Consider the following 16,652-nt stretch of genomic DNA (forward strand, 5'->3'; position numbering starts at 1 on the left):
CCGTTTTAGCTGAAACGGTTTCAAGACGACTTGAAAGCGCATCATGAACCGTTCTCGTTAAAACGGTTTCAAAACGTTTTAAGGACCCTCTAGTGTGGCACCCTAAACCGTTTTAAAGACTTAAAACGTTTTCAAAACGTTTTAAAGGCCCAGTGAGAACACAGCTTAAGATGATGCTCTCAAGCCAAAGTCGCCGCTGCCGGAAGTAACATGATGCAGCTTTACAACACTTCCGGAAAATACGAACAGGTGCATTGGCAAATAATTGAAGGCATAGAGAAGAGTCTATAGGATAGAGAAAAACCAACTGCAGAGAAAGGCTGATCACATCTTGTAACGACTCAACCAACCAGCACCAGTAGCCCACTACACCTCCCACCAGCAGAGACCGGCATGGACGTCAACAGTGACAGACAAAAAGTTGCCAGGCTGACCCAGAGGATTGAGGCTTGGTATCCTGTGTCACACGGTGGGTCAACAGTCGACTCCCTATCTACGTTATTAGAGAACTGATCTTGTTGCCAGACTGTCCCACAGGATGGCGGCTTGGTATATATCCTGTGTCTAACGGCGGAACCACAGTCGACTCACTGACCCAGAGGATTGTAGCTTGGTATCCTGAGTCACATGGTGGGACCACAGTCGACACACTATCTGCTCTACAAGAGAACTGCTCTGGTTTCGAGACTGTCCCGTCAGATTGTGGCTTGGTATCCTGTGTCACACGGTGTACATGGGACCACATTCGACACACTATCTGCTTTACAAGAGAACTGCTCTGGTTTCTAAACTGGCACAGAGGATTGTCGCTTTGTATCCTGTGTCAAACGGTGGGACCACAGTCGACTCACTATCTGCTCTACGAGAGAACTGCTCTGGTTGCGAGACTGGCCCGGAGGATGGCGGCTTGGTATCCTGTGTCTAACGGCGGAACCACAGTCGACTCACAACGCAGATCTAGAGGATTCTGGCTTAGTATCCTGCTTCACACGGTGAGTCAACGGACGACTCACTAACTGCTCTATGAGAGAACTGCTGGCCTAGAGGATCGCAGCTTGGTATCCTGTGTCACACGATGGGACGACAGTCGACTCATTATCTGCTCTACAACAGAACTTCTCTGTTTGCGAGACTGGCCCAGAGGATGGCGGCTTAGTATCCTGTGTCACACGATGGGACGACAGTCGATTCACTATCTGCTCTACAACAGAACTTCTCTGTTTGCGAGACTGGCCCAGAGGATGGCGGCTTAATATCCTGTGTCACACGATGGGACGACAGTCGACTCACTATCTGCTCTACAACAGAACTTCTCTGTTTGCGAGACTGGCCCAGAGGATGGCGGCTTAGTATCCTGTGTCACACGATGGGACGACAGTCGACTCATTATCTGCTCTACAACAGAACTTCTCTGTTTGCGAGACTGGCCCAGAGGATGGCGGCTTAGTATCCTGTGTCACATGGTGGGACGACAGTCGACTCACTATCTGCTCTACAACAGAACTTCTCTGTTTGCGAGACTGGCCCAGAGGATTGTGGCTTGGTATCCTGTGTCACACGGTGTACATGGGACCACATTCGACACACTATCTGCTTTACAAGAGAACTGCTCTGGTTTCTAAACTGGCACAGAGGATTGTCGCTTTGTATCCTGTGTCAAACGGTGGGACCACAGTCGACTCACTATCTGCTCTACGAGAGAACTGCTCTGGTTGCGAGACTGGCCCGGAGGATGGCGGCTTGGTATCCTGTGTCTAACGGCGGAACCACAGTCGACTCACAACGCAGATCTAGAGGATTCTGGCTTAGTATCCTGCTTCACACGGTGAGTCAACGGACGACTCACTAACTGCTCTATGAGAGAACTGCTGGCCTAGAGGATCGCAGCTTGGTATCCTGTGTCACACGATGGGACGACAGTCGACTCATTATCTGCTCTACAACAGAACTTCTCTGTTTGCGAGACTGGCCCAGAGGATGGCGGCTTAGTATCCTGTGTCACACGATGGGACGACAGTCGACTCACTATCTGCTCTACAACAGAACTTCTCTGTTTGCGAGACTGGCCCAGAGGATGGCGGCTTAGTATCCTGTGTCACACGATGGGACGACAGTCGACTCACTATCTGCTCTACAACAGAACTTCTCTGTTTGCGAGACTGGCCCAGAGGATGGCGGCTTAGTATCCTGTGTCACACGATGGGACGACAGTCGACTCATTATCTGCTCTACAACAGAACTTCTCTGTTTGCGAGACTGGCCCAGAGGATGGCGGCTTAGTATCCTGTGTCACATGGTGGGACGACAGTCGACTCACTATCTGCTCTACAACAGAACTTCTCTGTTTGCGAGACTGGCCCAGAGGATTGTGGCTTGGTATCCTGTGTCACATGGTGGGATCACAGTCGACTCACTATCTGCTCTACAAGATAACTGCTCTGGTTGTCAGACAGTCCCGCAGTATTGCGGCTTGGTACCCTATGTCACACGATGGGACCACAGTCGACACACTATTCACTCTAAGAGGGAACTGCTCAGTGGCACAAAGGATTGCGGCTTGGGATCCTGTGTCACACGGTTGGACCACAGTTTACTCACTATCTGCCCTATAAGAGAACTGCTTTGGTTGCCAGACTGGCCCAGAGGATTGTGGCATGGTATCCTGTGTCACACGGTGGGACCATAGTTTACTCACTATCTGCTCTATAAGAGAACTGCATTGGTTGGGAGACTGTCCCAGAGGATTGTGGGTTGGTATCCAGTGTCACACGGTGGGACCACAGTCGACTCACTGGCCTAGAGGAATTCGGCTTGGTATCCTATGTCACACGGTGGGTCCAAAGTCGACACACTCTCTGCTCAATAAGAGAACTTCTCTGGTTGCGATACTTGCCAAGAGGACCTCCCTCCAGCAGAGATCGGCCTGGACGTCAACAGTGATAGACAAACGTCGCCAGACTGTCCCGCAGGATTACGGCTTGGTATCCTGTGTCACACGGTGGGACCACAGTCGACTCACTATCTGCTCTACAAGATAAGTGCTCTGGTTGTCAGACAGTCCCGCAGTATTGCGGCTTGGTACCCTATGTCACACGATGGGACCACAGTCGACACACTAATCGCTCTTCGAGAGAACTGCTCACTGGCCCAAATGATTGTGGCTTGGTATCCCGTGTCACACGGTGAGACCACAGTCGACTCACTATCTGCTCTAGAACTGCTCTAGTTTCGAGACTGGCCCAGAGGATTGTAGCTTGGTATCCTGTGTCACACGGTGCAGTTTTGACCACAGTCGACACACTATCTGCTCTGTAAGAGAACTACTCTAGTTTCGAGACTGGCCCAGAGGATAGTGGCGTGCTTTCCTGTGTCACACGGTGAGTCCACAATTGATTCACTATCTGTTCTACAACAGAACTGCTCCGGTTGCCAGACTGGCCCAGAGGATGGCGGCTTGGTATCGTGTCTAACGGCGGAACCACAGTCGACTCACTGGCCCAGAGGATTGTGGCGTGGTATCCTGTGTCACATGGTGGGACCACAGTCGACACACTATCTGCTCTACAAGAGAATTGCTCTGGTTGACAGAGTGTCCTGCAGGATTCCGGTTTGGAATCCTGTGTCACACGGTGCACGTCGGTCCACAGTCGACACATTATCTGCTCTATAAGAGAACTGCTCTGGTTTCGAGACTGGCCAAGAGGATTGCAGCTTGGTATCCTGTGTCACACGGTGGAACCACAGTCGACTCAAAGGCCCGGAGGATTGTGGCTTGGTATCCTGTGTCACACGGTGAGTCCAAAGTCGACTCACTATCGGCTCTATAAGAGAACTGCTCTGGTTGCGAGACTGGCTCGGAGGATGGCGGCTTAGTGTCCTGTGTCTAACGGCGGAACCACAGTCGACTCACGGGCCGAGAGGATTGTTGCTTGGTATCCTGTGTCACACGGTGAGTCAAGGGTCGACACACTCTATCTGCTCTCTAAGAGATCTGCTCTGGTTGCGAGACTGGCCCGGAGGATGGCGGCTTGGTATCCTGTGTCTAACGGCGGAACCACAGTCGACACACAACCCAGATCTAGAGGATTCTGGCTTAGTATTCTGTTTCACACGGTGAGTCAACGGACGACGCACCAACTGCTCTATGAGAGAACTGCTGGCCTAGAGGATTGCGACTTGATATCCTGTGTCACACGCTGTACCGCACCACCACATTGATGAGTGAATCTTAAATATCAAGAATCGAACTTTTGGCCATGGCACTACACAACCTCATTAAGGAGTAACTATCAAGAATCGAACGTATGACCAACGCAGCCTTTCATCGCTTTCGAGGAAGAAACGACATTTTTTCTCTCATTTCAAGAATGAAACAGATGCCTTTATTTGCTTTTAGGAAGAAGCGAGAGGTTTTCTCCTATTTCTCGAAGAAACGGCTGCCTTTCATTGCTTTCGAGGATAGACGTATGGTGATCCAATGATTCCGAATACATAAAACTAGGTTTTAAAAGCAAATAAAAACAAATCAGTGCGGACTGGTATAACTATTTGTGATTTATTTAGTATTGTGGTAATACATCATATTTTGAACTCTTGTGACGCACTCACGTGGATGAAACGAACACTGTACAATATGGCATTCATTGTTCTGCTTGTTTTCTTGCACGTGCCTCTTCCATCACTTCGAATTTGTTGAATAACGATCGTCGAGCTGCTGCGGCATTGCGTTTTTGCGTGTTGGAGCCACAACTAAATACGCACCCATACAGGGCATCCGAAGGTTGGAGCAACCCGATGGCCATCACCAGCGCAACTATGATATAGGCAGTCTGCAAACAATGAAATACATTGTATTATGCGCCGAGTGTGGTGATTCCTTCAAAAGATATGAATAATATTATGAATTTAGTTACCAAACATGCCAAATAATACTGTCAGTGCATCCTGTGGTTGTAACTGTCATTAGAAGAAATCTGACTTAGAGGTCTGGTGCAGAGCCACACACGATGCAGACTGACAAAACATTTACGAAATTGACTGTGGTGTGAGGTGAATTCATAAGACCGCCACGAGATGATTCCTGCAAGTTTCCCTATCTGACATGTGTGGCTACTGAGCGCTAGTCCGATGTTATGAGGAGATGTCTGAACCACATGAGCTGACAGGTAGTAATAAGCGGTAGTCAAACAGTTCGCGCTGTGTGTGGGTTTCAATGATCCACAGGATGATATAAGGCGCTCGGACATCGGGTATATGGCAGACAGACATTAAAGCTGACATGCAGGCATACCTGAAAACGCCTGTCCAACACGTTTCAAACGTCCTCAGATAGACTACCAGTAGGCCGCAGTGGCGCTACCGTATTCTCCAACAGAGCACTGGATGTGGAGCACAGATATGAGCATCAGTTCATATGTCTTACTATAAATAGCCATTACGACCTTGAGCGATCATTGTTGGAAATCGAATGCCACCTAATCAGACAGTTCCTCAATTCACGCATGGTTTGAATATTAGCAAAGCGGGAAATTGTTTTGCATCTTTATAACTCGAAAAATAGCTACGTGCTCCTATAATCATCACAGGGTGTCATGTTCATCTCCTGATTATGTATCTTATGAATTCACTTTGCCAATATTGTAAAAGGGCAAATTTTTAAAGGCCACTTTGAAACTGAAAATGGTACAGATGGCACAAAAGACGCCATTCTCTCAAGCTTGTACGTGAAATGAAATACTGAAAAATATATTCATTGACAACAACGGCCTCATGGCATAGTTGGTAAGACGGCAAGGATCAAGTGGCGAGAATTCCCAGTTCGAACCCGCTAGAGGAATATTTTTCATTTTTCTTTTCACGAGAGCAGTCAAGTAAGATGGGTGTCTATCATTTTTCAAGTGCAGCTGGTCGTTTGGTGGTCGGGCGTTGGTGTTTTCTAACTTGGCCGTTAGGGTTTTTATGCATGCATGTCAGTTTTAATGTAGTGAGATGTCTGCCAGACGTTCACATATTTGGCCGATTCCTTGCACCTGAAAGGTGCCAAAAAACACTGAATTCAACTGCTCAGGCTGGTCTTACCATGAAAACCCAGAGGAAATAACTAACTGATCCATATATAGAAATCATGATGATATTGTGTGTACCACCACCTGGCTTCACCATGAAAGCCCAGAGGAAAAACGATGCTCTATTACAGAATCTACGACGATGATCATTGTGTTTACCATGTTCCATACAGAGTTTGTAAAGAGATTTCTAAACTAATTTTTCATAAATACTGGATTTTTAGAGAAGTGTTTGCCTATGTAGTTACCTTCATGGTGTAGATATGTCTCAGATTGCAGTTACGACAGATAGTAGAATTGTGAGTGGACCTGAAAAAAACGAATTTCATGATTAAGATTGGGCTTGGCAAATTTTAAAGACGACTCACGCTACACCACCGTTAGAAGATCGATGTAGTTATTTGGTATATAGGGGCATTCCCATGCTGCCTGCTGCTCTCTCATATCCCACACTCTACACTGAGTTGACGTTTCCATCACCAAATTCCTATGAACTTGAAATATAAATAATCCGATAACACCACAGTGCAGCGATCGTCTCTAGGGATGAATGCATTATTGTCAATGCGTTGCTCCTTCAACTGTCTCGGACCCGGAGTCTTTTTAGCCAATCCCGTTTTAAGCATTTACACAATAACTCTGTGTATACACTCCAAAAATTAAATAGTAAATCATTTACCATTTGAAGTTGTTAACGATACGTTTACCAATAAGTAGTTAACATAACTATTTTCATAGTTAGAGTAACTACTTCAAATCCAAACAGCATGAATACTTTTTTACCATTTCAAGTAGTAAAATCAGCCAACCAATCAGAATCACTGATTTTGTGAATTAACCACTTGAAGTAGTAAGCTTCGACCAATCAGAATGCGCCCTCAGACAGCAGATGTCCAGCGTCGATCGCCGCCATTTTCAACCCGCTTCAAAAGCCAAACTTCGTTTTCGCTGATCTTTGAAATGGACGTTGAGGAAACGTTGGCCTCATGGGGGATGGGAGAACTAGTTAAAGTGTTCAAGGGTAAGATATAGCTTTTGTAGATATTCTTTTTTTCATGTTTCCGATAGCACAAAAGACATTTTTTTGACAATTTTGCATAGGCCTAAGGCAAAAAAGAAAACGCGCACCATTCGAAACCTGTTTTTAGTTCTCTTTTTCCTTCAGTTCTCACAACGCATGCACAGAACATTTTTATCACCAGTTCGATAGGCATGTAGGCTACTCTATTAATGAAGAATGCACTAAACTGGAAAAACAAGAAGTTTGTAGGCGATGTGATAAGTTAAAGACAACTTAAAAAGGCCCGCGAAAGTGCGCGCCCATCAGCGCTCTTGTGATAATCCGATGCGCGCCATGAAGAAAAGTGTCGCACGAAATTTTATGTGAACATTATTGAAAATTTGTTCCGAAGTATTAGTAGAGCATTCGCGCATTACATACATTTAATGAGATACTCGTTAGTTTGATTATTCCCGCCGAAAAAGTTGACGCAAGTGTGAAGTATTTCCGAGAGGGTGCACTCGGATCGAGTTAAAAATCGATGGAGGAAGTCGCCGGAACTGTTGACGTTTTATACTGATCTAAAATGCGATCGATTTCGACCTTATTCTGCCAAATGTTCCTTTTCCAAATACTTGCGAGCAGAAATTGTTGTCTCATTATATAGCAGAGTGTCAAATTCATGCATCTTGCGTGAAATGTCTTGCTGAAAAATGCTTCGGACACAGACGCTTCATTCAGAACAGATGATGTTAATTCATTCATGATTTGCATGCACTGACCCACCACCAACAGTGTATAGGCTACAATACATGTACATATGTACATGTAGGGCCCTACATGCAATGTAGGGCCATAGCCCTGTTAGTGATGAAGCCTGGCCACCATAGGCCTAAAGGCTTTGAAATGTCCACATTGAATTCAGTCGAAATCCACTGCCGAGACCAGAAGGCCTACTGGTCTGACTGGTCACTCGTCGTGAGACTGTTCATTCAATCTGGACGTTTTGATCTGGCATTCTGGATGGGTCATTGTCTGAATTGTCTGCAGTCTTATTGATAGTTGTAAGTTTTGCAGTGCAGTTTGCCTGAGACATATGATCATCCAGGACCACCAGGTCCAGTCAGTGTTCAGTAGTGTAGCTTATTCAATTCTATGTATTTGGAAAGAGAAGTTCGTTCTGTGGATGCTTTCTTGGATCCTTCCTGTCCTCTACTAAATGTCTTTATGATTATCTACCAACTCTGTATTTTTAACTGGTTATTATCGAATGAAATGGCCGGGTCGAAATTGAGTACTCTTAGATTACATTGAATAACAGTACCTGGTACATCATCGAATTGATATATCGGATCTCAGTAGGGTCTCCGCTTGATCCTCTCCTTTTGACAGGGTTCCGGGTATGGATACCTAGCAGCAACACAATGCTTGCCTGCATTAACAAGAGTGGTAGGCCTAGATAGATGGAAATTCTATAATGCATAGGGTTAGGGTTAGGGTTAATTCTATAATGGGGGGGGGGTCATAATTGGTAGTATTATATAATGATAGTATTGAAAAGTTTCACAACAGGGTGTACCAAGATTAAGTGCTGGTTTTTCAACCATAGGCTATAGATAGTGTGCAGCAGTGGTTGATGAATGATTGTGGTTGATGAATCTTTTTGTTCCAAAATTTGTTTTATTGATTCTAAATTGGCTGCTAGTGCTACAATAAAATTTGCACAGGATGTTGAAAATACTCCAAAATCCGCAAACCATTCCATTACATGTAGGCCGCTGAGAAGGGGTGGTGCTTTTGGACTACAACGTTTTTTGTGTCCATTTTGTGGGAGTTGAGGTTTTTTTTCTTTTTCTTGTAGAATTGAATCCTGATCAAAGTCAAACCAAGAATATGGAAGCATGTCAGTATTGACTGGCTGGCCTGTTGTCATTAATTACTGGTACTTAGTATACGTAATACCACCAGATTAAGCTTAAAGTATGGCAACCTTCATTTTTGCATGATTTTCATTTCTTTTAGGACTATATCTATTTTCAGATGAAGGCATTGATGAGGAGGCATTTTGTATGTTGGACGATGGAACAATAAAGGAGCTGATTCCAAAAATTGGTACCAGAACAGAATGAAGTTTACAAGGAAGTACCGCAATCTACTAGTCCCTGCTTTAACTGTCGACGCAATGTACCAGTATACACCATAGGCACGTAATTATAAGCGTTCAATAACTCCCCCGCCCCTCGACTGAAAAACACACCCTCAATGACAGCACATATAAAACTGTACGAGTGTTGACACTGTTGTCAGTTGGGCTGGAGCCTTTATCGTCATTTTCCTGTCAACGTCCAGGAATAAGGTAGGTGTTACAAAATATTCCAATGCAATAACTATTTCTGAATTGTATATGGTGCATTGCCACTTGCGATGTCGCAAAGCAAAAGCTTTTGCTGGTCTCGGTTTGGGTGCATAGAAGCATGATAGAGCAAAGGCGTGAACGTGCGTTCTCGCAATCGTCTTCAGTGGTAAACTACCATATAAGGGTGTAGGTAAAGGTCGGTCCCCGCCGAACGCGAGTTTGCTTGAATCGCAGAACAAACTCGTTTGTCTGGGTGTATTGGCGAGCGGTGGGGTGTAAAATAGCAAAGTCGCATGAATTGCGTGCGTTATTGCAATCGTAATAACATGTGGTGGAAATATCAATGAATGCAAATGCCTCTGGGCTTGGTCATTCTACGCCCCCTGCAAAAAAACGAACGAAATAAAGCTCTTGCGCGGATTACGACAAAGCATGGAACGCTTTTTCATTTCACGCCATACTGCACTGCCCTGAAACAAATCCAAAATCTCAATACGTAAAAATTAACACATGTATACTAGACCAGTTTGCTTCCATCGCCGCAGCAAACATGAGATCTTAAGCAGTATGTGGTGTGTTTACGAGCGATCAACGAATATAGAGTCAAATGAAGAATTCCGCAAAGCTGAAGAACTTCGAGTGCGCGAACATGAAACTCTATAGTCCTCCCAAAGGATGGATGGTGTTTCGAGCTATTCTCGAAGGTTTGGTTAAACCAGCGATCATACCTCAACCATTCTCCAAAACAGACATACCTTCTGCGTCAAATATCATTCACCGATGTCAGGAGGCAATAACTGAGGATTAAGATTATTTTGATATACATAGGGCCCCGGTATATATGTAGGTAGCATTAGGAAGGTCGCAATCAGTGACCTCTCCAAAGGTAACGGGTATAAACTCAAATGGAGGTGGTTAAATGCTGATTTTGTGCCTAACATAATCGCATTCTTGACTGTTTGCGCCACAATCACGGCATTGTGGATGTGATGATTTTTAAACCAATTCGGCAATGTAAACCGATTTTGAAGTGGGCGGCCAACCACACCACGACGTACACGTTTGTTAACTTTTTAAGAGAAATGGATTTATGGCGACAACTTGGTCAGGGAGAACCACCCTCCTTCGTGGTTACCCTCTGCTGATGTCAATGAGATAATATTTGGCAGAATTCACTTACCTTTTGTAAAATGCTACTGCACTACGCTTGGAGTCCAACGACTGAAATGGTTGTTGGTTCGGGCAAGGTTTAATATTTGTAGCCAGGTCTAGTAGGGCTTATTCTGGATGTGCGTCGAGTTATTGAGCACAAAGCTCTCATGAATGCTTGGAAATTCTGCTTCGTCACTGCACTGTCTGCAAAATTCCATTGACACTCGACTTCAACTTCAACCTGTTACTCCTACTCACTTGTTATTTTTCAAGTGGTTAGGATAGGTATGCATCTAGATGACAGGGCCCGGTGTGCAAGGGATAGTAGTCCTAGGGCTGATAGTCCGTGTAACAATAGCCCGCATTGCTAAATGTTTTGGTTAGGGTTAGCGGTACAATAGATCATGCTGCTTAATTGGTCAAATACAATGCTACCGGACTATGACTCCAGGGGGACTATATCCGCTGTCACACCGGATTTGAGAAGCCAGGATTTGTATTCTGGATGAATTGGCATGGATTTAGGACTAGAATTCCTCACATGCATTTGTGATGGACTCTATGATTTAGAATAGCATAATGCACGCCTCTGGAATTTTATCCTTAATCTCGTTAAGGATCCTAGGGTTCATTTCGTCAACCGGGATTCTTGTCTGGTTTATTCAAGTTCGTAAGTCTTGCTTACTTCCTCTACCTTGAAAACTATATCATTAATTTCCCCCAGGTTGTGCGGTTTGGACATTGGCATGTTGGACAATTCTTCCTTCGTGAAAACACGATTATGCGTTTTTGATCTCTTAGGTCCAGAGGAGATTCACCAAATTAATAACAGGAATGAGTGATCTAACATACTCAGTGAAAGGCTAGAGTCACTAGATCTCTTCAGCCTCAGACATAGGAGAGAGGTGATTTGATAAGCTTGTTCCAAATATTACATGAAACGGATTTGGCGAACTATCTGTGTGGCGGCGACGCATTACTCTCCGTATATAGGATCATGAATTTAAAGACAGACGACGTATCTGTACTCTGATATTTCCTTTAATTAATCATGCATTGCGTGAAAGATATTGTAAAACATCAGCAGCTTCAGGGTAGGGTTCATATCATTCAGCGGTTTCACAACGCAGCTAGACTCCCTGACCGGGGCAATCCATTGCGTCATTATAATTTGGTCTCCTTATGGACTGCCACAAAAAGCGGGAATTCGTGCAACTGGACGATTAGCCAATGGACATTGCTTTAACGAAACTGTAAGTGCATTTTCTGTCACCGAATCAGAATATTCGACGTATACCGCTCTGGCATTAATAGCGTAGCTGATATTTATACACTTCTTTCCCATACTGCATATCTCCCATGGTTTAGATGGTACACGCACGCACAGCGCTGTATCGTTAGTTGACCTACAATGTACCTGTGAATAAACATCAAACAACACGATTCATGGAGTATGAAGATGACAAATCGCTGTTGGCTCTAACACGTGAACAGGGTATCAATCTCTTTGTTCCAAAAACATTAACATATAAGGACAAAAGGTTTCAAAATCAATAAGAAAATATGAAGCGGACGGAAGAAAGAACAGATGACAAGGACCTAATAAATATGTCCATAACATCTCTGAAACAAGGCCTATTACTTCATGACTTTGCCAGAACAACCACAGATGTTACACCGGTATTGGTGTTGGTAGACATATGCCGAATCCCAGAAATAATAAATCCCAATCCATTTAATAGACTGTTTTTAGTCATAGGCCCAAGACATGCATCATACAACATTTGTGATATACATGTACTAGTTGTTTACACAAGAACGCAATACTACAGATTGGTTCAACAGAAATACCAGAGGACACACAAACAATCACCAAGATGCACATAATTTACAACAGAGAATATTAGGAAACCAGAAAATACCTTACAGGAAACATGAAAACACAAGAGAAACAAATCTGAATCTTTTAATTTTGGTTATGAACACTTCACTTTCTAAACAGTATAGAAAACAGGCATTCAAAGTACAAAATACAAACACAGGCTGCAAAACATGCAGAATGAACAGTCATGAAATGTACTGCAGATTACAGCACAGCAGAGTTAGTCAGTTTGTTGTTATTTTAACCATATTAACCCGTTGAATCACTATCATGAGGATTTTACAGGTCCAGTTTCACAGGGACGCGTACGGTGCGTCCTTTGCGAGTAACAATCGGCGGAGTATCAGCAACACGCGATGTCCCACTAGAGACCAGAGCTTCTGGCACAATGCCAACAGGCGCATTCAGCGGATCAACGGACACATCTGAATCGAGCGGCACATCCAATGAAACAGAAGAATTCGATTCCTTAGTCGAAGCAGGTTCACTGACAGGGGGCCTCACTATTATCATCAACACTACATAACTCCAAACTATGGAGTCTCTGGACAGCTCTCTGAAGGACACCCTTGGCTGTTCTGAGAGTAATACTCCTAACCACACCGTCAGGACCAGGGTGCAACTGGATCACAACAGCGAGAGGCCATTGAAACCTTTTAAAATATTCCTCCCTTACAAGTACCACAGAACCTACCTTCAACTCACCGTTCTCTTTGAATTTGCTCACAATGTGAGGAAGACTACCAAGGTATTCTTGGGTCCACATCTCCCAGAACCGTTGAAGTCTCACTTCCTGTAGCATCTTCCTCACAGTCAGCTTTTAAGCCGTTACCTGGATGTCTTCAAAGGGCACATCACCATCTTCAGGCTGAAAATGACATCTCCTGCCATCCAATGAGAAAATGAGAGAATGAGAGAATGAGAGGGTCAGTAGTGTCTACTGTGTCTCCAGTTAAAGTCAGAGGCCTGGAGTTGACACATCTTGGGTAACCTGACCAGCTTAGCCAAATCACCTCTCTTGCTTTCTCCGCAGCTGCTGATGCCATCCTCCTCCGTTGAGGCAAGGCACTTCGACACATTTAACACAGCCTCCGAAGCTGCATGCACGAGTTTTGGATACCATATCCAGCACTTTACCTGAAATGTTGATTTCAGTTTGGAGAGCCCCCTCTTCCGTGATGTGCATCTCCACCTCTTCTTGAGCCCGACGATAAGAACTCGGTCGCAGGTCAGGCTCGTCCAGCCCTGATTGGATTATCGCTTCGTCTATGCCAGTATCCTCTGACTTATGTTCAATGAGGGGCAATTCAAGATTTTTCACAGCTCGGGTTAGCCAACCCTGGGCGTAGCTGCGCCTCTTCAACGCTGTCTGCAGCTCAGCAGACATGCTTCATGTACTATAAACTACACTACAGTCACATGAACATGGCGATGTACACACGAATGTACACTGCTGTGTTTGGTTGTCGGAACACAACACGCCGATCAGCCGACGGATAAAGTTAACTTTACCAGTTCTCTACCAAACAGTTCAATTCGAAGCCTCCGCACCGTACGGAATTACACTTCCCGGGTTTCGGCTCCATTAAATGTCGGGGATCTTTCCCGCATATAGGGTCAAACCCTTCCTTTTGTCGATAAACAGAACGAAACACCTGATTCTACAAATCAACACGGCGCACTCCTCACACACGTGGGTTTATTCTCATTACCATACAAACACAAGAACATTTCTAGCGACGCACATTTACATACAGGGTGTGACAAAGACAGTCCGCCACATTAGTAAAGAACCAGTTGAAGACGATGTCGTTTTACCTTGTTCTCGGCCGATCTTGAATACACATGGCTGCTATTTCTTCTACTGTAAATCTGATGACCTTCATCACTGCTACTGAGCTTGCACAACTCTATCGACGAATCAAACTCAAACGTCTGGCATGGTGTTTTTTCATGACAAACGGAGGAACACGCAAGCAAAGATAGTGTTTGGCAATTTCCCAGGTTTGGTCGTTGGATAGACAACTCAATATAAGCTCTTTGAAACGATGATGACATCCATAACGCCAGTAAGGATTTCTGCTTTCCGACATGCATTAACAAAAAAGCCAACTCGTACCAGAACATTGTAGTCATTTTACCGTGAAACTGAACGAAGCTTTGAACAAGGGCAATCACGGGCACGAGCCTGCGCAGATGCCAATTGTTTTTCGATCGCCAGTGATCTGAGTCATATTTGACTTCCCGGTCGGCTGTAAGTTCTCGTTAAGTCCTCGTGAATGCTTTAATAATGCTGTTGTATTGTAGACGCACATATTGACCACTTATGGAAAATGAACCTTTACCACCTGGCTCATTTCTCCAGTTGCCTTTTAGACTCGATCAAATAGAACTTGGATAAGAATTGACCTGGATATATTTTCCAATTTAATCGCAATAAAATCTAGTTTTATCACCGTCCAAAGACGGTATGAAATCAGACATTTGAACCATTGCCTGGTTTGATTGATTATGTTTAATGGCATCGAACAATCATGTGCATTAATTTAGGCGTTACGTTTGATATTCAGGAATGGTCTTAAATCGGGGAAATTAGATTGTTCATAAAATTAGTAAACTATGAACTATATTCGACCGAAGCCAATCGCCGGTTGTAGGTTTGCCCCGGAGCACGCGTTGGTAATTTCTTTGACGATATCAGATTGATGTTTTGCGTTTTGTCGCTTATCTTTTCAACATCCGGGCCTATATGACCTTGTCGGTGTGATGTAGTAGCGTCCTTACTCGGCGACCTCTTCCTGGCCAGGCTGCTGTAGTGCAACCTCCTTGGATGTTAAACCTTGCCACACAGGGTGTACCATAGAGGCTGGTCTTGGGCCTGATTCCTGGTTCTCCGAGTCTACTGTTGTGCGTGTGATCTATCGCCAATGTCAAGAGAACTCAAATCGTTTGAGAAACGCTCAACTGTCGACGACCGATACGAGAACTCCAAATGGATCGAGACAGACGGAACAAATTTAAAGTAAGTGCCCGCAAGCGGACTCAATTTCTGCACATTAGATGAGTGATGCGTTGGAAACAGTCCTCCACGATTCTGCTATACCAATAGTCAGACTCTGAATAACTTTATTGAAAGTATGATACATAAATATGGATTATGGCTGCCTCATTGACATTTTGTTATGTCCCTGGTCGATATGAAGTTTGGTAACAATGAATAAATCGATTAAGGTCGACAAATAGACAAAAACAGGAAAGAAAATGTTGTAGTATCTGATCTCGAAATAGAGGAATCGCGGCGAGAAGGATATTGAAATGGTTGCCGGGTCAATTAAATGTTAGAGGGTGTAGTTGGATTCCTGTTCTCTAATAAATGCGAGAACCTTACATCTCGGGGGTTAATGTTTTCAAGCCAAGTTGGCGCACTGTTATGCATGTAATTATAAAACTTATAAATAGCCATAAATAGAACACTGCTTAGAAATGCATCAATAAATTCAATATTGATACGACAAAAATAATGCAAATCACAAAACAAGAATTAATGTCGGGTATCGATCTGAGGTTGCCCAGCTCATATACGAGCGGTCCTACTAACGCCACAAGAGCCATTCGCGAAAACGTCGAGCCAGAGAGGCAAACTATCCTGCTTCTGACGATGCATGTTGCGTATGAACAACGACAAGCTTCTTCATTGCCTATACGAGTATATTCCTTTAGATCATGTCTTTCACCATAATTCCCTGGAGAATTTCAGCAATTTTGCCCCAAAACATCCCCAAAAGTATTCCGGGATAAACCAGCCACTAAATGTCCATAATATTTCATCAATATATCCCTATAACCAGCCGAAATGCGGCCTTAGTTTGATTTGTTAAGCACTGTAGATAAGGAGATGGTGTCGCTCGAGGAGAGATACGTACTGGTGGGCGATAGCGACCGGTTAGGGATGATATTGATGAAAATCAGTAGCCGGATATCGGCTGGTAAGGTTTTATTATATCTAACAGGGATATAATTAGGAAGCTCGTGCACTTAATCATTCTAATATAAATGTTGAATATCCGCTGTTTATCTTTGACAGGCTAAGAACAAACTAGGGAGTCGTTGAAATCATATCTCTGAGAACGGATACATCACTTTTGAAGAAGTAATAGGAAAATGTTTAAGTCCGATGAAAGGAAAACGTTGTATTTC

The 16,652-nt window shown here is 44.2% G+C and overlaps 1 long non-coding RNA gene across 1 annotated transcript; it reads right to left on the reverse strand.

Moving 5' to 3' along the window:
* Positions 1 to 4,533: 4,533 nt before the first annotated feature.
* On the reverse strand, positions 4,534 to 10,701 carry LOC135498252 (uncharacterized). Its single transcript, XR_010449034.1, has 3 exons — positions 10,602 to 10,701; positions 6,314 to 6,374; positions 4,534 to 4,829 (listed from the first exon to the last, which is right to left on the reverse strand). It is a non-coding gene; the product is annotated as an uncharacterized LOC135498252 (long non-coding RNA).
* Between the last annotated feature and the right edge of the window lie 5,951 nt (positions 10,702 to 16,652).

This window comes from Lineus longissimus, chromosome 13 (assembly GCF_910592395.1).
Source record: "Lineus longissimus chromosome 13, tnLinLong1.2, whole genome shotgun sequence".
NCBI classification, from domain to species: domain Eukaryota; kingdom Metazoa; phylum Nemertea; class Pilidiophora; order Heteronemertea; family Lineidae; genus Lineus; species Lineus longissimus.